This window comes from Pteropus medius, unplaced genomic scaffold, assembly GCF_902729225.1.
Source record: "Pteropus medius unplaced genomic scaffold, Ma_sr-lr_union100, whole genome shotgun sequence".
NCBI lineage: Eukaryota > Metazoa > Chordata > Mammalia > Chiroptera > Pteropodidae > Pteropus > Pteropus medius.
This window is the reverse complement of record NW_024356249.1, coordinates 21,202,703-21,224,597: the sequence shown is the minus strand read 5'-3', so window position 1 is coordinate 21,224,597 and position 21,895 is coordinate 21,202,703. Positions and strand designations below refer to the sequence as shown.

Genomic DNA, 21,895 nt, shown 5'->3' with positions numbered 1-21,895 from the left:
AGCAGAGTAATGCTGAAAAAGGAGTGCCTGAGTTGGGGAAGAGTGGTGTTTACCATTAAATAGAGAGTAACCAAAGAAGGTCTTTCTAATAGGGTCACATTTGAGCAGAGACATGAAAGAAGTGAGCCAACCAGACACACTGACGTCTTAGGAAAATGTATTACAGGGAGATGGAAAAGCAAGTTCTGATTCCCTTAGGTAAGAGCATTCTTTGTATATGTAAACAAGGAGGCTAGAGCCCAGTTAGTAAGAGGAAAAAGAGTGATAGGAAAAGAAGCCCAAGACATAGAAAGAGCCAAACCCTATGAGAATTTTTAGATAATTTAACACTCTGGGTTTTAACCCCTTAACATTAAAGCAATGAGAGGAATTTGAGAAGAGAGATTTTGAAATATGATCTCACTTCTGTGTTAACATAATCACATTGACTGTTTTGTTGAGAGTAGATAATAGGTACAAGAGAAAAAGCAGAAAGACTATTTAGGAAGCATAGGGAAACGGCAGTTGTATAGGCTGGTATGGAGTTCCAGAATGGTTCGAGTATACCTGTATGAGAGAATGAAAGGAAGAATCTCAAGAGAGTAATAAAGACTTTGACAATATGCACATCCTAAAATTAAAAAAAAAAAAAGAAAAAGCCACTATCAGTAATTTTATTTATCATAACTGCTGCCATAACATTTTAAAACTTAAAAATCTTATATCAGTGATTATTACAATATTTTTTGACTTCTAAATTGTTTGACATTTCTCAAGTTGAATGTGAAGAAGTTTTCTGTCCTAAAAGCATCAGAAACACAGAGTAGTGGACTAGCTGAAGAACATCTAGAGGATTTCATTTATGGGAACATAAATCGTAATGTTTTACAATACTTAGGCTGTGATGGAGTTTAAGGTTCCATACTAGGCAGGGAAAACCTAAGAAAACTATTAATAGTTTTGTATCTCATTTCCTATGGGAATGTGGCTTCCACACAAAGAGGAGAATATTATAGTCTTATTTAGTATAAAATTCATATATTGTAGAAGAGTATGTTAGAGGTCCCAGTTGGGTTTTTCCTGAATTTATTATCTTGCAAAGTCAAATACAGATGCATCCTTCATAAAAAGAATGAGCTTATTCTACAGTAATATCTGAGACTCTTCGATAAAGTTACTACATTTTGATGACCATTTCAACTGATGAACAGAAGTAGAATAACTAGAAGAATACAGATGAGAATAGAATGTTATTAATGAACAGCAACGAATTCAAAACTCAGAGCTGCTTAACAAATATTTTTGGCAAACTGGATTAGAAAGAGAATATTTGTTTTAAGACATATTAAATTTGTTTTAATTGAAACAGGCCATCAAAAAATTCTGCTTTGGGCCAATTATATTCAATGACCTAATGAAATATAATACATTTTATTTCTGAGGTAAAGAAAAATCTCTTAAAAGGATAATATCACCTTCCATATAAAGTCACTCCTTGACTAGAAATGAAAGGTATAGCCAGGAAATAAGAGTAAGCATGGAAAGATGTTTGAGTCTCAGAGGTAGCTAATAACTTTTTAAATCAGCCTTTATTTAGAGAATATATGATAAACAATTTTTGTATTATATGGGTTCTAGGTCATCAAAAAAGTTTCCAACAAGAGAAGCAAGTTAAATGTGAGTATGTTGAGAGAAGCGATTGCATAGGAAGAAATGAGTAAGATCATTAGGACAGGAAAAGTGAAAATATCTGGAGACCTAACATGAAGAAAAAAGACAAAAACTAAAATACGGAATTGTAAAATGGTGACCATCTTAATGACAGGTTTTCCTAATGATAATCTTAAGTCAACAAATTCTAAATTATCATTTATAAGAAGTCTGGACATAATACGTCTAAAAAAATAGGTTCCACTTGTGATAGTTTACAAAATATAGCCAGAAAACTCTCTCCTCCTTGAATGCATGACTTTTTATAATGTGACTTAGTACATCCTTTTATGAAAAGTCTGTTTCTTCATTCTCTTGAACAAGGGAAGCCCTCGTGAATTAAATTGACCAATAGTATGTAGCATAAGAATAAAATAGCATATAACTTAATAAAAATCATTATGAACAGCTAAGGATTTCACACTACTCAGTTTTCAAACTTTTAATTCAATACTAGAAAAGCTTCATATTTTAGTTGCATTCTTCCTAATTTAAAATGAGATCATATATCCTTTCAAGAGAGAGCCGGATTTATATTATTGAATATCTGAGTGGTTAGAGCTGCACAGGTAAGTTTGTGCAATGGTATTTTAAAAGACATTCCCAGGCAATTAGCTGAAAACATGAAGAAAGAAATTAAAGAGTGGGTGGAAGAAGAGCTGCATATTTTTGACAATAAAACAATAGGAGATAGTTTTCAGTTTGGTATAAGAAACAAGAAGGTGAATGTCTATAAGATTACTGACTCTCTTTTTAAATAGTAGGAGATGGTGTATAATCTATGTGAATCTGTTTGAGAGCAAGGAATGTAATTTTCTTTTGTTTTCCATGGCAATAGTAACTTTCCTATCTGACAGGAAAGTTACAGGTGAGTTAAAGGTGCTATGATAACTTTTTGCACTTTTTAATTTATTTATCTATTTGTTTGTTTATTTATTTTTATGGTGACATTGATTAATGAAATCCAGTAAGTTTCAGGTGTACAATTTAACAAGGCATATATATATATAAATAGTATTATATGTTCACCACCCATAGATTTCTTTCTGTCACCCCATATTTGACCCTGTTACCCCATCACCTGCCCCTACCCCCTTCCCTCCACCCTCTGGTAACCACTAGTCTGTTGTCCATGTCTATGAGGCTGAGTTTGTTTGTCCTGTTCGTTTGTTGCATTTAGGTTTATATCCCACATATAAGTGATATCATGTGGTTTTGGGTACTTAATATTGCATTGATGCTTTATTTTCATTAATATAAATTACATTTGTTCATGTAGCCTTTTCTACTCTGTTACTGGTGTGTTTCATGGTATTCTGATTATCCAAGGAAAAGACAATTCATCTTTAAACTACCAGGATATTATCACTTTCAGAAGATTATTCTTCTTCCTCATTCCTTTGTCCTTGGAGTCAGAAAGTCCTGGGGGCCAATGTTATGTCTGCTAGGTGTGATCTAAAGCAAGTTATTTGTCTTTCTTAATCTGTTTTGTCATCTGTAAAATGGAAATATAATAGAACCTATCTCAAAAGATTATCGTGAAGACTGAATGAAATCATATATGTGAAGTACTGTAAACTGTTCATAGTAAATGCACAATAACTACAAGCTACCATATAATGCATTATTTCCCACCCTCATAATAAATGCTTCTAGGGCCTTGATATCCAATAGAACTTACTATTATGATAGAAATGTTCATATCTATACTGTCTGATATGGTAGCTACTCGCCATACGTGGTTATTAAGCATTAGAAATCTGTAACTGAATTTTATATTTTATTTAATTTTTATAAGTTTAAGTAGTCACATGTGAGTAAAAATTACCAATGTTAGACAATATTGATCTAATGTAAACCTTTATGTATTCTTCCGAGAAATTATCTTATTAGAATTTCAGTTGGAATCCTGGGGTTTCAGTGTCTGGTGTTCTTTCCTCCCTCTTGATAATGCATACTAATAGTAACTGAATATTTTTTTCATTTTTTCTCTTTTAATTCTCTTTTTTTTCTTTCTACCTTAGTTCTATTTCTGCTTAGGACATTCTCCCTGCCAACTTCTGTACTTCCTTTCTAAGCATTACTCTGTTCATTTTTCTCTTATCAACTATTTCTCTGTACTCTTCACTCCCCTTTCTTCCTTTAGCTATCTCACAAGGAAAGTTTTTTTGATAAAAAACAAAAGAAAACAAAAATCCTATCTGTTATCTTTACCTAATTTTCTCCTAGCTTCTTTGAAACCTAGCTGCATTGTCATTCCTTCTTCCTTCAATGATTTTCTCATTACTCATTTTTTTCATTTCGATTTTTTTATTGTTTATTGGAGTAACATTGGTACATTTGCATTTTTTGTGTAACCATTACCACAATTTCTTTTTCAAATTGCAAAATTGAAACTCTGTACCCATTAAACAATAACTCCCCATTTCCCCTCTCCTAGCCCCTGACAACCACCATTTCACTTTCAGTCTCTATGAATTTGACTATTCTAGGTTTCTCATATAAATGGAATCATGTAATATTTGTTTATTTATGACTAGCTCATTTTACTTAACATTAATGTCTTCGAAGTTTATCTATTTTGTAGCTTGTCTTAGAATTTCTTTCCTTTTTAGTGCTGAATATTTCATTGTATGCCTACACCACATTTTGTTTATCCGTTCATTGTTGATAGATATGAACATGTATATTGGAATCGTACTTTTCATTTATAGAATTTATTATAATCAAATCAGCAAAGCACTGTACTAATGGGCTACTTGGTATGACCTGGAGTTAAGGTTGTTATCTTGTTACAGATATCTGTTCAAGAGGGAATTCTCACCAGTAAGTTAGTATTGAAACATTTATTTGGCCAGAACATAGGCAAGTAAGAATTCAGATTAAATATTCAGACAATGCAAAAATGCTCACATTTCAAAACTACCACTTGTTATATGCAAGCTTTGTATTAGACATTTTGTTAACAAAAATACAATATCTGTCAGAATATTGTGCTTTAAGAAATAGCATAGCAGGTGAGAACAGCCAAATGTTTTTTACTGTGATTGTGATCCTAGAATTATTGCTTCTGATAGTCTTAAAACTGTTGTTTCTTTAGTGTGTTCTCTCAGTGTCGTTACCCTCTGTGATGATTTGTAAAGTCTATATATATACCCCTCGTAGGCTAAAATGAATAAAATCCATTTCGTACTCCCAGAGTATCTACAGAAGACATAGCTTCTATGTTAGTAAGCCAGTCCTTCTTGATACTGTGAATCTGTGGCACTACTATTGTTTTAAAGAATTTGAAAAATCATGCATAGGACTACTCAGGGACTGTGTGTGTGTGTGTATTTCCTAGTATTTAATCTCATTTTCCATTGCTGTAGATTAGAAGCACTAAATTATAGGAGGCATAAAAAAGGTGAAGAAGTAGTTTTGATTTTATTGGGTATATATTTTGTCAAATATGTATTTTAAAGGATTGGCGATTAACAATTGAGAAGGTAATACCGTACTTGTTTTGTTTTGTTTTTTTCTTTTGGTGAAATCAGAGCAATGATTAAGCATATTATATAAAGACAACACTTGGTCATTGTGTTTATCTGTATCTTTTTTGTTGAGATACAATTGACATATAACTCTTTACCTGTATCTTAAATATTTCCCTGGGGCTAGCTGAACATTCTATAAAGATATTGTCTTTGTTTCAATTCTTGAAGTCATGTCATTTGCAACTGGATATTCCAGGTGAGTGGTCCCCAGCCTTTTTGGCACCAGGGACTGGTGCTGCTATGAGAATCTAATGCCTGATGATCTGAGCTGGAGCTGAGACACTGATGCTAGTGCTGAGGAGTGGCTACAAATACCGATGAAGCTACGCTTGCTTGCCCACCTCATCTCCTGCTGTGCAGCCCGGTTACTAAAAGGCCACAGACCTGTACTGGTCTGCGGCGCAGGAGGTGGGGACTCCTGTTCTAGATGAATAAACACCTAGTAATATACATTCTTTATGTGTAAGGTGCTGAGAGGTTGCTGATAAAGAGTTTGATATAGTTTAGATCTTAGGCTACACATAGGAGACCAACAAATATTTGTAAATAAATGTAAATTGTTTAGAAATTTGTTGATATTTTGAATAGGAATAAAGACAGGATAATAATTACTTGTAATAAAAATAACTGAAAAGGAAAGTATTTACATTAATAATAAAAATTAAAGATGCTTAATGAGAAAGGAAAAGTGGTAGTTTAGGATCTTCGTTTCCTTATTTATTAGTATATACTATTCTTGATTTAAATAGTTTATATTTGATATACAAATTACATGATCCTATTGTTCTTGATTCAAAATCTATACCATTAAATTATGATACTACTAATATGAACCTTTTAAATGAATTAGGACAATTTTTAAAATGTATGTTTTAAAGCCCTTTTGGTCCTTCTATTGTTCATCGCTATCATTAAGACAAGCACTTCAGAATTATGTTTCTCCTCACCAATAGTAGTGCTATCTTTAAGATTGTCCATCAGAGATTATTTCATTTTATAACTAGAGCCATATCTTTTCAAAGTAATAGTCATTCATTTATTTATTCATTCATCCATTTTCCGGGGAGATGTTTAGAGAGCTTACTCTGTGGCAGGTGCTTTCCTTGACTTTCTTGTTTCTTTGTTACAATGACTTAAGCACATTTTCTAGTGGTAGTTCGTGGCCTGAGGATAATGATTGCTTCCATGTTCAAGTTTTAAGAAACAAAGCAAGAAAAAAGAAAAAACTCAAGAAAACAAAAAGAAAAAATTCTGATTAGTCTGAATGCAGGGAAAAATAAATCTGTAAAATTGAATTTTCTGGGTTATATTTGTGTCAACCAGAAACTCCACTTGTTTTTAAAATATTGTGCTTAAAATTTTCAGTAAGTTTTTAAATTACTATCTAATTGTTTAGAAAGTAAACCACATTTAATTATTATCATTGTACAGTACAGAAATTGCTACCTTATCTAGAGTGCTTCATATTTCTATAATTAACTCAATGATAAATTAGTTTTCTCATTCTATGATTTAACATGGACCCGCACAGATAATAATTGTAACACTTCTCTAAACATGTATAAAGTATGTCTCTCTTAATACATTTTATGAGATTTTGTAGATATATTGGCCAGATGAGAACTATTTATGTTTTTAAAAACACGCTGTATCCAGATATCTTAATAAATCTTTATTAATCTCATAATTCTTTGGAAGTTTAGAAGTAAAAATAAATAGTGGAGTTGATAAAATTAAAGTCTGGAATGGAGGATACAGCTACATCGATCTCATTGGCTATTAGAGAAATGCAAATCAAAACCACAGTATGATACCACCTCACACCTGTTAGAATGGCTGTCCTCAACAGGACAAGTAGTAACAAGTTGGAGAGGCTGTGGGGAAAAAGAAGCCCTCATACACTGCTGCTGGGAATGTAAATTGAGGTGGAAAACAGTATGGAGGTTCCTCAAAAAACTAAGACTGGAACTGCCATATGACTCAGCAATCCCTCTTCTGGGTATTTACCAAAAAACTTGAAAACATTTATCCACAGAGATATATGCACCCTGATGTTCATTATTCACAGTGCCCAGGACACAGAAGCAACCAAAGTATCTTACGATAGATGTTTGAATAAAGATGCAGTACATTTATACAATAGAATTACTTAGCACAAGAAAAGATGAAATACTACTATTTGCAACAACATGCAAATAATCATGCAAAGCGAAGTAAGTCAGAAAAAATTGAGAACCATATGATTTCACTCATATGTGAGATATAAAACTGAAAGTAAAAAACAAACACAAGAAATAAACAGAGACTGATAGACACAGACAGTGGATTAGTGGTTACCAGAGGGAAAGGGAAAGGGGGGCAGTTATAGAATTTTGTCTTTAAATTTCTATGCATATCCAGTTGCACGTTGATTAGTCTATTGATTAATAAATCCATTCAACAACTATTTATTGAGTGCCTACTATGTGCCAGTAGGTTGGGTTTATTGGACTCAAAAGAGAATTACAAATATCCCTGCCCTTCTAAAGTTCACACTGCTTCAGTCAGAGTTAGAGTGCTAATTATAATGAGTGTCTTATATCCCTTCATGTTGGCAGTTTCACAGCATTTAGTCTTTGCAGAACCAACTATTTAAAAATCTTAGTTGTTTCCTTTCTTGATATTTGCAGCATCTCTACAAATGATAATGATTATGATGTTCCTCCACGTAAATGCTAGATTAAAAGAAAATGCTTGCTGCCTTCCGAACCTTTGGTAAAGTTTGGTAGGAATGTAATTACCATTCATATGACTAGGACTATGGCTTCTGAAGAAAAAACAAACAAAAATTTTTTTCTGTTTCTCAGAAGCCTAGGATTGTTTCTTTCATTCTACTGGTATACATCCCCATTACCCAACAACTAGAATTCAACTTATAAGTTTGTTGCTTTGCTCAGGTTTGGCCGTTTAATTGTTTTCTGTTCACTGAAATATATAGTATGAAAACAGTATTTAAAATGTTAGTGTAATTTTTACTTTTGACTATCACGTTATGACCTATATAACATGTACTTTATTTACTTCAAATTTTTAGTATATTCCTTCAAATCTTGGAATGAACTAGACTAAGGATTTTGGTTTTTTATTTTTATTTTTTTATTTTTATTTTTCAGTAGAAGTCAGTAGACATTTGTTTTACATCCAAGCTTTATATGATGTAACTTTTCTTATTTTGGTTTAGAAAACACTTAAACGATAGAGTTTCTTTTAGGACATATCTTCCGTTTTGTTAATTAAAATTTGTTAAGTGTGGTAGAATATATTAACAGAGTTCCAAGTAACACATTAGAAAACAATCTCTTTCTTGAGTATCAAGAGTTGAGTATCTTTTCATATGACCAATAGACAAATCATTGGAGAAATGCAAATTAAAACCACAGTGAGATATCACCTCGCACCTGTCAGAATAGCTATCATCAATAACTCAACAAACAACAAGGGCCTCATGCACTGTTAGTAGGATTGTAAATTGGTACAACCATAATGGAAAACAGTATGATGGGTTCTCAGAAATTTAAAAATAAAACTGTTGTATGACCAAGCAATCACACTTCTAGGTATTTATCTAAAGGAACCAAAAATGTGAATTAAAAAAGATATATGTACTCCTATGTTTATTGCAGCATTATTTACAATAGACAAACTATGGAAGTATCTGGTATCCATAAATGAATGAATGGATAAAGAAGAGATAGAATACATATACAATGGAGCATTACTTAGCCATAAAGAGGATAAAATCTTGCCATGTGCAAGACAGAGACAAATACCATATGATTTCATTTATTTGAGGAATTTGAAGAGCAAAATAAAAGATCAAACAAAACAGAAACAAACTCATGGATACAGAGATCATTTTGATGGCTGCCAGATTTGGGGGCGGGGGGCGGGTAATGGAGCTGGATTAAAAGGAACATATTAAGAAATACGAATTGGTAGTTACATAATAGTCATGGGGTTGTAAAGTATAGCACAAGAATATAATCAGTAGTATTGTAATAACTATGTATAGTGTCAGGTACTAGATTTATCAAGATGATCACTTTGTAAGTTATATAAATGTCTAATCACTATGTTGTACACCTGAAACCAATATAATATTGTCAACAGTAATTGAAAAATATAATGTTAAAAAAGATTCCAGTGTACATAGCTCCTGATGTGCATGTATAAGACTATCTCAATGTTAGGGTGGTCTTTTATAAAAATAATCTAGAATTTATAGATTGATTTAGGAAAAATTGATATCCATGAATATAGGAAAAGGTAAATAAGTCATATGCAATTCAGAAATAATTTAGACAGCTATATTTTAATAAGAAATCTGTTACTTTTGGTGGCATATAGCAGGCCGGAAATAATTGTGGAAGTTCATTAACACAGGTATAGTCAAGAGTGGAGCTTGTTCATGTGCGAAATTTTAAGAGAAATGTGCACATTGGAAATAGTAGACAAAGAATGCTAGACTGTGAAGAACAAGAGTTTGAATTACTTTAATTTCTGTGACTTCGGGTTACCTTATTACTTATGATTAACTAAAACAATGGTTTTAAGTTATGCTTTGCAGAATACTGAAGGCTTTGTGGAATACCCTAAAGGTGTCTGGAGAAATAATAGTGGTGGCACTGAATATTTGGGATTCTGATTGAACCAGAATGCTTTATTTTGATCTGTTTAATTAATTGACCTCTCACTGAGATTTTTTTGGAGGAAAGGATTTTTAGCCAAAAGTGTTTGGAAACCATTTAAATAAAATAAGTGAACTGTCTAAATGCTCAACAAAGATAGCATATGATATCATTCATCCCTTTAATGCCTATAGCAGATATTGCTAATTAAACAGAGTATTCTTTACTGCTGCACATTTAGATTTAGTCTCCATACTGCTTTCCATATGGTCACCACTCCAATCAATTAGTGTTGGTGTGCAAGTCAAAACCCATTTACTATCTACACCACTAAGTCATGTAATTTTATTGGAACTTCAGAGCACGTATTTTAGCCTAAGAAAGGTATGGGCTGAATCTTTCAGATTAAAGAATGAAGAAATTAGAAAACAGAATTGTTAAATAGGAAACGGATCTGGAAAAATCCAAATTCAAATAAGTATTGAGGTAATAACCCTTAAAATTGTGATTATAAGGAGGAAATGCTATCGATTTGTTAATTGTATGAAGGTTTACAAAGCACATTAAGTATGTGTGAAGAGGCAATTGAAATCAGTCATGTTTTCATTTGGAAATCTTGAGACATAAATAATTTTATTCTATAAATTTAAAATTTAATCACCAAAAGTCTAAACCTTGCAAAGCAATGTAAGAGTAGGAAATAAAATCTACATCTCAGAGAAATGCATCTTATGCTGTCCCCATGATCCCTTCTTTGTACTAAACAATGGTTTTGAAGTTCTCTAAATTAAAATGTAGAAAAGCATTTTTATACATATTTGAAGATTTACAAACAATGAATGCACTAACAATTATCCTTATTTGTAGTCGAATATGTTTTATATTCTAGGAAGTCATTTAACTAATTATGACACAAATTCAAAATTAATTTTTAAAAGTTACAATTATTTATTTCTTTTAACAGGGCTACTCTAATGTGATGCTGGAATCGAATTTACTTTGGACTCTTTATTAAGGTTGACTTGAAAGTCTTGTGGAACATCTGGAAAAAAATAGGTAATTGAATTTGGTAATAATTCTCTTTTATTCATTGTGCTTATTCCTATTTTTCTAATATTTATTTTATTCTTTAATTTTTTTATTAAGTATCTTTACCCAAAGATTAAAAAAAGTTATCAGTGAACCATAGAAATATGTCAAGGAGGGCAATAAGAATATTTACCACTCTCTCCACTCTCTCCTCTCTTGGGTGTCCCATTTCATGCCTTCCTATGTTCCTGTTAAATTTGGTCTCACTTTCTTTGAAAATTAACATAAATTTACATGGAATGTGAATTTGGTTTTGAAATATTGACATGATTAGGCAAAAACACTTGGAAATATTTTCTGTTACCATTATGCTGGCTTTTCATACCGATGTTTTTAGTTTTATTTTATTAAGAGTCATTCGGTTGATATGGAGGTTTTGAGAAGATCTAGAAATCTCAAAAAATAAGGAGAATAATATACTTGTAATATTTTTTTCTAAAAGTTTGAGTTTTCTTGTAAACTTTTTGAGACCCAGCAGGTCAGCTGTTTAGAAAGCATTTTTTTTTTTCTTTTCAATCTTGCACTTCTTTTAATCTAATGATAGTTTTTCTTGGTAACTGTATCAATTTGGAGAACTTTAAATCTATTGTTGAGCTCAAAGCGTGGACCACAGAGACAGAATGAGATGCATTTTCAAGAGATGCAGATTCTATTTCCCATTCTTCATATATAATGTTTCTGTAAATTAGATTTTAGTGTCATTGTTGAAAGGTGGCATCAGTCAAGTGGTATATGATAAGTGGCCATATTTGTAATAATATAATTACAAAAAGAAGACAAAAATAAATTTTCGGTGAGGAGTTTACATCATTTTTCTCCCTAGTTTTGAAACCCCCCAAAGAGTAAAACTATGGTGCCCTGGCCTCTTCAGAATTTTTTTTTCTTGCCCACCCCACCGCACTCGAGAAATCTTTATCAAGGGGGTTCACCATCAGTGTCGGACAGGCTTCATGATCCTCATGATCTCACATTGCTGTACCCTTTTCTAAAACTTCTTTCAGATAGAGGTTCCATATTTTTCCTGAGACATTTTTGCCAATGTGCTTGAATTATAAGGTCAAATATTTCTCAGGTATTTCACTTACTATTTTGTCTATGGACTTTTTCTTGTTTTGTACCAACTTTATCATTTTGCCAGATATACAAACAAAATGATTCCATATTTATTTAGCATTTAAGCTTTTCGAAGCACTTTGGCATCTTTTTACTTTATTTTATTCTTTTGATAAAATCATTAATTTTATTCTTTCATTGCTGATGATGTAGGTAAGGCTGACATTATTATTCTTTGCATAGTAAATGGAAAAACCTAAAGGAAACACATTTAAATGATTTGGAAAAAGTAATATAGCTTGTTAAGATTTTACAGCTAATAATAAACAATTAGGTTTTATTAGAACCCATATTTGCTAACCCTCAATCTTTTTTTTTTTTTTACTGTCTTATGTACATAATGCTTACTATAGACAATGGTCGGGTGATATATTCCATCTTTCTAAGGCATTTTAATATTTAAATGTTGTTTTTTGAGTAATAGGACATTTGCTTTACTAATAGGAGCAAGATTTTAGATTTATAAGCAGGAATTAACTGGTAAGAACTCATGGACCTAAGAAAGAAACCATTTTTAGAAAATAAATGATTTTTAGAAAATAGAGAGTCTTCTTTCCAGAAGGGAACATAATTGCATTTGAAGTTATCCTCAAAACTCCTTCTGGAATTTCTTAATTAGACTTTTTTTAGTCATAAGCTTATAGTGGTAGTTTTTAATATATATGTATATATTTTTAGTTGAAGACCAACCACATATTGATGTAAATAATGCATATGCATAATGGTAATGGTTCATCTTAATGGAAAACACAGTCTAAAAGAGCATTTTTTCTTGAAAATACATAGAATTATGAACCCTAGAGCTGGAGGTATTTTGATAAGAGAAAAGTAAAATGATGGAGAAGCAGGCATTTGAGAGTCAGATAAATATGGGTTTGCATTCCTTCAACCAATTGTTAGCTTTTATTATCAACCTAGCTATTGTTATCAACCTTGGTTGATTTCCTTACATTTTGCACCTCAGTTTTCAAACAGTATAGTGAAGGACAGATATAATTGTTTTTAGATTATTATAAGAATTTAGCATTTGATACATAGCTATTTTAAAGAAATATTTTTTCCCTTTCTACTTTTCTGTTCCCTTCCTCCAAAATCCCTAAAATGAATAATCAGTTGACTCTTCCTATTTTCAAACAATTTGTTTAATATTATCCCATTTTACTTCTTAGGTTAAATAACCTGCCTTAGGTTATACTTCTAAAATGTGAGCTAAATGTTGTTTAATACAACTTATAACTGAAGATATCTGTGTATCTGTATAAATGGATAGTTGGGTGAGTGTGTATGTATATATGTGGGTTTGACTTCACAATATTTACAATTATTTCCAGTTTCCATTGTAAGAGTAGTAAATCCAAATAAAATATCAGTTTTAGTTATTTCATTGGAGTGGAAATAAACTTCATTCACATATTTATAGAAAATCACTATAGTTTTATAATTATTTATTAAAATTAGACATCATACATGACAAAATATTTGCTCTAATTTTCAAATGACTATAAAGAAAATGGACTATGCAGGAAGCTGATTTTGCTGAAGGAAGGGCTGGGTCAGTGATTCAAATACATGGTGCACTGACATTCTTGGGGAAAAGAAGCAGAGTAAACAAGACTGGAAATAGGCTATGGAGTTGAAAATGTTGAAAATGCAATCTTGGAAATCAGATTGCCTAGAATTGAGTTATGGTTCCAAAAGAAAACTGCCGTATATGAAACATTGGAAAAATCATTTAAACTCTCTAATCCTTAATTTCTGAATCTAGAAACTAAAGATAATAGTACCGAATTTATAGAGTCGGTTTGAGGACTAAATGTATGAATACATATAAAGGGCATAGTAAGCATTTTTAAAAAGTTAGTTTTTGTTTTGTTCCCTATTGTATTAGTTTCAAAGGTTTACTGTAGTATCCAGGCCACTTGGCAAATATTCTGCGTAGCATTCTAAATTTAGTCCAAGAAATGATAAAAATGAATTAATTCTGTAAATGTGTTTTCCATGTTTTGGCTAGCATGTGTATTAATTTTCTACTCCTATGTAACATAGTACATACTTAAAAGCTTAAAAAGAGATACATTTATATCTCAGAGTTTCTTTTTTTCTTTTCTTTTTTTTTTGATATTCTCACCTCTACTTTATTTTTTTTAATTTATTATTTTTAATTTAACATTGGTTGATATATAATTTTCAGGTGTACATTATAATTTGACATCTGTATATTCTATTGTGTGTTTACCACCCAAAGTCCAGTTTCCTTCAGCTACCATATATTTGATCCCCTTTACCCCACCTTACTCCTCCCTCCTCCCCTATCCTCTTCCCTCTGGTAACCACTGGTCTATAGTTCATGTCCATGAGTGTCTGTTTGTTTGTCTTGTTCATTTGTTGCTTTTAGGTTTAAATCCCACATATAAGTGATGTTATGTGATTTTCAACCATTTCTGTCTGGCTTAGTTCACTTAGTATGATTATTTCAAGGTTCATTCATGTTGTTGCAAATGGCAGTATTTCATCTCTTCTTATGGCTGAGTAATATTCCATTGTATGTATGTACCACAGCTTCTTTATCCAATCATCTATCATAGGACATTTCAGTTGCTTCTATGTTGTGGCCATTGTCTCACAGTTTCTAAGGGTCAGGAGAAACAGACATTGTTTAGCTCAGGGTCTTCTGAGGCTGCAATCAAAATGTTGACCAGGCCTGCATTTTCATTTGGAGTTCAGGGTTCTCTTCCAAATTCACTGGGTTTTGGTAGAATTTAGTTCATTGCAGTTGTAGGACAACAATCCTCAGCACCTAGAGGCCATCCACAGTTCCCATCCATGTGGCCCTCTCCATCCGCAGTTCACATCATAGCACCTTGCTTTTTTAGAATCTGCAGGTGAGTCTCTACTGCATTCTAGCAAGACAGAGCCATACATGTATGTATGAATGTATGTGTATATAGAGAGAATATGTGTATGTGTAGTAACATAGTCATTGAAGTGAGATCCCATAACTTTTGCCATATTCTGTTGATTAGAGCAAGTCACAGTCCTGCTAGCTGCCATGAAAAGGTCTGTGTGTTAAGGAACCGAGACCTCTGAATGACAGAGAAGAACTGGCAATAACCTGCAACTTCCTGAGAAAATCTAAGCCTAAACTACCTAGTTGAACCACTCCCGGATTCCTGATCCTTAGAAACTGTGTGAGATAATATTTTTTTGTTCTAAGCTGCTAGGATTTGTAGGTAATTCACTATGTAGCAGTAGGTAATTAATACATTACATGATATCTTACCCTAAAATTATTTCCACAAATTTCATTACCATATTTGGCTTTACATGGAATATAAAGATAATAGTTTACTGAATATGTGGTCTGTAAATGTAATGGGATAGGCATGTATATTTATAAGATAGTGAGCCAAGTGAGAAGAAAATGTCAAATGCTTAGATTTCATCTGAAATACTGATTTTATAATCTACGGAGAATATTTTTATTCTCTTCCCCATTGATCACATCGATGTTGGAGAGTCATGCTTACTTGGGACTGAGTAGGTCTGGCTACTGGTTTGGTACTGGTTCTTTTGTAGAAGAGCTGTTTGGAATAGTTAAAAACTATTCTTTTGTAGAAGAGCTGTTTGGAATAGTTAAAAACTATTTAATAGTTAAAAACTCATACAAAATCAGAGTCTGAAAAATCTGTTATACCATCTATCATGCTGGTTTTCTGTTGGTCTTCTTTAATGTCCTTACAGAGATGTAAAGAATAGAGTTACATGGAAGCATCTAGATATATGTACGTATTTCTGTGGTGCTATGTTTTGAAATGTTGAGTTCACGAGAAAAATAATACATTTGATCTCCAAAAAGTCAGTCGAGAAGTATGTATTAGCAAGTAATAGAGCAACATTTTTTAAAATAAATTCACATTAAGCCGTCACTCTAAATTTCACTCCAATTGAATATACTGTGATGATAGAACCTGGACAAAAATACAGTATTAAAAAAAGAAAATAATGGAAATTTGTTCTATCAAGAAAGGAGAATTTACATTTGTAATTTTAAATTTGTGGCTTGGAGTGATCCAGTAGTAAAATTTTTGATACCATATACAAAATAGCAAAATATGGATTTTAGCTGGCCTACTTTTCAGTTCAACTAAAGATTTTTAATGGTCTTATTTGCTGGGAAGAGCACCATTAAAATAATCTGTTTTTTACAGTCCAGTCCATATTAGGTATGAACCAGTATCACTTTTTACAAAGTCTGCTTTGGGAAACATTTTCATGGCATCTTGCAGTACTTCCCCACATTTTTTGGAATTAGTCTTTAATGATATCATTAAAGACTAATTGAGTTGTTGATCAAATTTACTGATTGTTTTGTGGTTAAAATTTCATCCAACAGCTATATTAAAATGTTATACAAATTTGTAAGGAAAGGGCCACTGAAACTACTGTTATATTAGTAATTGTTTGAAAATGTTATAGAAGAAATGCTAAGCAGCTTGAATGTTATTACTGGCTTTTCCCCCTATATGATGTCTGAGGAGTGACTATGAAATCTCATTTTTAACTGTAGACAATTCAAGTTTTTACTAGTGTCTGCGGGAAACAGAGGACAACTGCAGGTTCCATGTAAAATAGAGTCTGAAAGCCGTCCTTTAGCTGTCAGCCTATTAAGGAGCTCTTCATTTATTTGAACTGGCACCTGGTATTGTATAAGCATTGCATGCAAGAGCCTGGGGAGAGCTTTCTTTCTCTTCACTGTGGCTTTATTAGGCCTTGTTCACATTTTTGCTGTTGCTTTACCTTATCCAACTTTCTAGCTGCAATTCACAGTACAGTAGGTCTAATATAGATTGACGCCTTTGCCTGAAGAATGATTGAAACTTGTGTCTCAGAGTCGCTAATGCTCACTGAACCATTTTATTGAAGATAAAGTAAATAAAATAGATAGCCATATGAGATATTTGAATTAAATGGAATAATTTGGCAAGGTTAAGCCCATGAAGAAGGCAAAGCAGTGAAACAGATGTGAATACTTTTTATGTTCAGTATACCAAGGGATAAATATTCTTATTATATTGGTACTAAATATTCATTTTTGTTTGTATAATTAAAGGTTAAACATAATTCTCAATTGCTATATTTTTGGTATTAAACAATGGATCCTCTTTAAGAAAGTAATACGAATAAAAACTTTTGAGACTACAATATTGTGAAGATTTTTTCTTTGTCTTTTTTGACACATGCATGGATCAGTAGCCTCATAGAATTTAATAAACAATACAAATGAATGGATTTGCCAAAGTGCACTCTAGAATCTTAAAGTTGGAAAATAACAGTAATCCTGAGCCTACTAAAAGATGCTAGTAATCTTGAGTGTTTTATTCATTAATTAAGAGTTTGTGTTCACATGAGAACAAACTTTTTTGGAAACTGTCCCTTGACTTTTTTTTCTTTTAAAATATAACTGTTAGGTTTATATCAAGAATCATAAAATACACATTTTGTATATATTATTATCTGAAATAATTTGGGAGAGGAAAAGAGAAGTTAAAGTGGCCTTTTCAATTTAGAATCTATGAAATAATAAGGACGATATGTATGATATCATAACAACATACATTGACATATTTAATTTGTAAAATATGAGGATTTGAGCACTTGCATGAAGATGTGTGGAAATTCTGATGCAGAGAAGTCAGGATATATTATTTGATTGCCTAGGTCAGATTAAATCAGATTAGATATTACAGAAGAAAGATCAACTAAAGGGTTTTGTTAGAAGCTTCTGAACTTGCTTACTAAAGACAGCTTTTCTCTTCAACTTTATAAAGAATCTGTCATGTTAGTACTTTCTACTGTAATTTCTGATTGTTTCTCCAAATTCAAGATAATTTTAGTTTATGCCCTTCCTAAATGTGTAGTGTATTTTGCTAATACATTTCATTCATTTGTTTCTCAGGTAATGATTAATGCTTACATTTTTAGTAATTTAAATACATCTTAATATAAATCCATTAAATACATTTTTTCTTGTCTCTAGGTACCCAATAGTCCATTATTTCTCACAACTATGAACTATTTATGTCATAGTGATTTCAACTAACTTTGTCATCAGTTAAATGAAAAACATACATTATATTCTTATAGGAACAATGAGCTATCTTAAAGAAATCTTTAAAACTCCTTTTGCCCTTTTGAGTAATGCTATCAGTCAAAAACTGCTGAGGGTCTTGATCATAAATCTGACCCTTTTTTCTCCATAGGGTTTATTCAGTCTCAGGGTTCAGGGTGTCTTTAACAGCATGCAAAGCTGAAAAAGAATAAACATGTTTCATGTTCTCTTGTGAGTGAACTGAAAGAGAAGTTATCACATTTCAGTTTCCCTTATATAGTGAGACTAAAATGTATTAGTTACCCAATATTAAATACGGTCATGGACCGCATAACAATGTTTTGGTCAATGATGGCGGTCCCATGAGATTATAATGGAATTGGATAACTCCTTGCCTGATAACATCACAGCCATCATGATGTTGTGGCACATCATTACTCATGAGTTTGTGGTGATGTTGGTGTAAAAGAATGTACTTTGATGCCAGTCTTATAAATAAGTATAGCACATACAAATATTTATAGTACATAATAATTGATGATAAATGACTGTTACTGGTTTATATATTTACCATATTATACTTTTATTGTTATTTTAGAGTGTACTCTTTCTACTCATTAAAAAAAGTTTTCTGTAAAACTGTATGTTGTATTATACTAGTAGCAGCCTTATACATTGGTTTTTACCGCATGTCTTAACTGCATCATTTTCTCATGATTTAATCTCATGTTCTTTTGTTCATCGTGGCTCCTAAGTGTACAAAATCCACTGCCAATGCTGCCAGTAAGAGGCCACATCAAGTGATTAATCTGGAAATGAAATTAAAAGTTATTAAAGATGACATAGGTAGACAATCAGTGATAGTTATTGCTCGCCAGTCAGGCATGTCCTATTCCACTATAGCTAAAATCTTGAAGAACAAAAGCAAAATGACCAAAGCTGTTAAAGGATCTGCTTCATTGAAGGTAATGAGACTAACAAAAATTTGAAAAGGGTGTATTCAGACATAAAGAAACTTCTATTGACCTGGATTGAAGACAAGACACAGAAGCATATCCCTCTTAGCACTGTGGCGATCACAGCCAAAGCAAAAAGTTTGTTTGCCATGTTGAAAGAAAAAGCTGTACCTAACTATGATGTCGAATCAACTGCTAGCTTTGGGTGGTTTTAATAACTTAAGAACCCTTGTTCATTACATAATGTGAAAGTGAGTGGTGAGTCTATGAGTGTCGATATGAGGCAGCTGAAAAAATTTTGGAAGTTTTAGATAAACTGACTGTTGAGGAAAATTACTTAACAGAGCAAATATTCAATATAGATGAAGCTTCCCTGTTCCAGAAACCGATACCTGAAAGGACTTTCATCCATAAGGAGGCCAAGTCAATGACAGGTTTCAAGGCTTTTAAGGATAGGATAACAGTCTTGCTTGGGAGCAATGTTACAGGCTACAAATTGGAACCCTTTGTGATCTGGCACAGTAAGAACCCCAAGGCCTTCAAGCATATCAATAAGCACACATAGCCAATGTACTACAGGAGCAATACAAAGCCACAGGTGGAACTATTTTAGAAAATAGCAGACTAGGTAAAAGCAGGGTTTGTCTCCTCCCAGGTCTGCATTGAAATTACAACCAAATTATAAAATAATCAATGTGGAGAATCACCTGAAGTCCAGCTGATTGTAACACCTACATCTGATAACATAAAGAAGCCACATCAAAGCCAGTAGGAGGGGCAAAGTCTCGAATCAGACTAGACCTGCACCCATGGGTGGTGGAGGATCACCGGGAGGGAAAACAAGGTTGCAGAGGCTCTCCTGAAGGAGAAGGGGTCCTGGTCTTATCTGGGGGCTCCCCAGCCCAGGGAAGAGGAGATTCCAATAACTCTGACTGTAAAATCCAGAAGGTATTCAGGCCATCTGGGTGAGATGGAAGGAGACTGAAATCCTAGATGCTCCTTTGAAGGACTTGCAGACACTCACCCAAGACACTGGCAGTGGGTCAGAGGCTCTGGAGGGATCCATACTGAGAAAGTCTGCATTACCTTGTGCTAGAACGAGGGCTGGCAGAGCAGCCACCATTGTGCCTTAGTCCAGCCCCGCTACTGGGCAATCTACAGACCTCTCCAGTTTGACTGTGCAGACCCCTCCCACAATGCCATTAGGAAGCTGCTGCCCAACCTACATATTACCTGGGGTTTTTGTTGTTGGATAGCTGCCAAGCCCTGCCCTGATCCAGGGCCAAGCATTGCCAGCTGGCTACCAGCGCTCTGAGCGTGCATTTCCGAGATACGGTCAGGCAGATCTGCTGCCAATACAAACTTAGGTGGATCTCAGGGATCTAGATAGCAGCTGTTCTTGCTGTGATCTGGGACTTCTGTGGGTACTCAGGAAGAGATACCAGAGTTGCAGCAAGGCTGAGGCTGTATTGGTCTGACTATCATTGTTTCTCTGAGACCCTGTCCCACCCTACCCACAGATTGCCCCAGGTGGCCCATTGACAGTGAACTGCCACAGCCCTGCCCCGCCTCCCCCATCTTTCAATCCACCCAAGCAACAAACTTTGGCTAGCACAGGATGGGAACTGCATGGAAATCCATGGCAAACAGACCTCTGTTGCCTGCAAGAGTTGCAATAGTGCATCCGAGGAGCACAGAGTTCTATGGGACTGCCCTAGATATCACTTGGTCTCACTGTGAACTGTGACTACAGCGGGAACTCCCAGGCACAGAAATTGCAGCAAAACTGAGGCTATTTTGGCTTGACGTCCTTTGTCTCCCTGAGATCCCATTTCACCCAAGCCACAAAATGCCTGCAGCCCATTGACAGGCAGCCTCCTATACCCTGCTTGGCTCTGGGGTTGTGTAGTCTACGCAGGCACCAGACCATGGCTAGTGCAGTGAGCACATTTCAGGGAAACGGTTGTGGGCAGATGTATCTATACATGTGCCTGTACGAACTACAATATCTCTTGAGGGGATTTCAGGGGTCTGTATTGGCCTGACAGCCCTTGACTTCTGAGCTCCTGCCTCATTCAATACACAAAGTACCAGCTGCACATTGATAGGAAGCTGCACCTGCCCTGGGGTGGGTCATTCAGGCCAAAGATGGGCAGCAACTGACCTTGCGATGATTGGAAACTTGTACAGAAGCCACAGAGACAGTGTTGGCATGTAAACTGATACTGCAGTGACAGGGAGAAATTTACTCAATAGACCCAGGAGACTCCAGGGTTCCTTGTACCATGCAATATGCATATCACCCAGAAGCTCTTCCAGTTTTAGACTTATAGGCAACTGACAAGGCAGTAGCAAGCCTTGTCCTGGTCCCTCTGCTAAACTGCCATATATCAGGGATAACCGACCACTGTCCACAGTGTTGCCTCTTCCAATTACCTGTGGATCTAGCATAGGCAACAACCATCTGCGGATTGCTTTGTAGTTCCCACCAGATAGCCCTGAGCAATCAAAAGCAGCGGCTGACCTTGGCCTATGGGGGAGCCCCTCCCAAGGGATCACAAAACTAATGCATCTTGAGGCTGGCACCAAATCGCAATGGAGTAACTCCTGAAAGTCCCATTAGTGGTACATGCAGAAGGTGGTTGCAACAAGTACCTGAGCTGGCTAGAGTAAATCCCACTCAGTGGTGTCAGCCCCCACATAGCAAGTCTTATCCTGTGGGTGCAGCTAATTCCC

At 34.0% G+C, this 21,895-nt stretch overlaps 1 protein-coding gene across 1 annotated transcript in view; it reads left to right on the top strand.

The window, feature by feature from the left end:
• Positions 1-21,895, top strand: part of FOXP2 (forkhead box P2) — a 518,125-nt gene that overhangs the window by 157,165 nt on the left and 339,065 nt on the right. Inside the window, exon 4 of the mRNA XM_039860643.1 lies at positions 10,857-10,948. The gene's annotated coding sequence lies outside the window, so the exon portion shown is untranslated. The remainder of the gene's footprint in view (positions 1-10,856; positions 10,949-21,895) is intronic.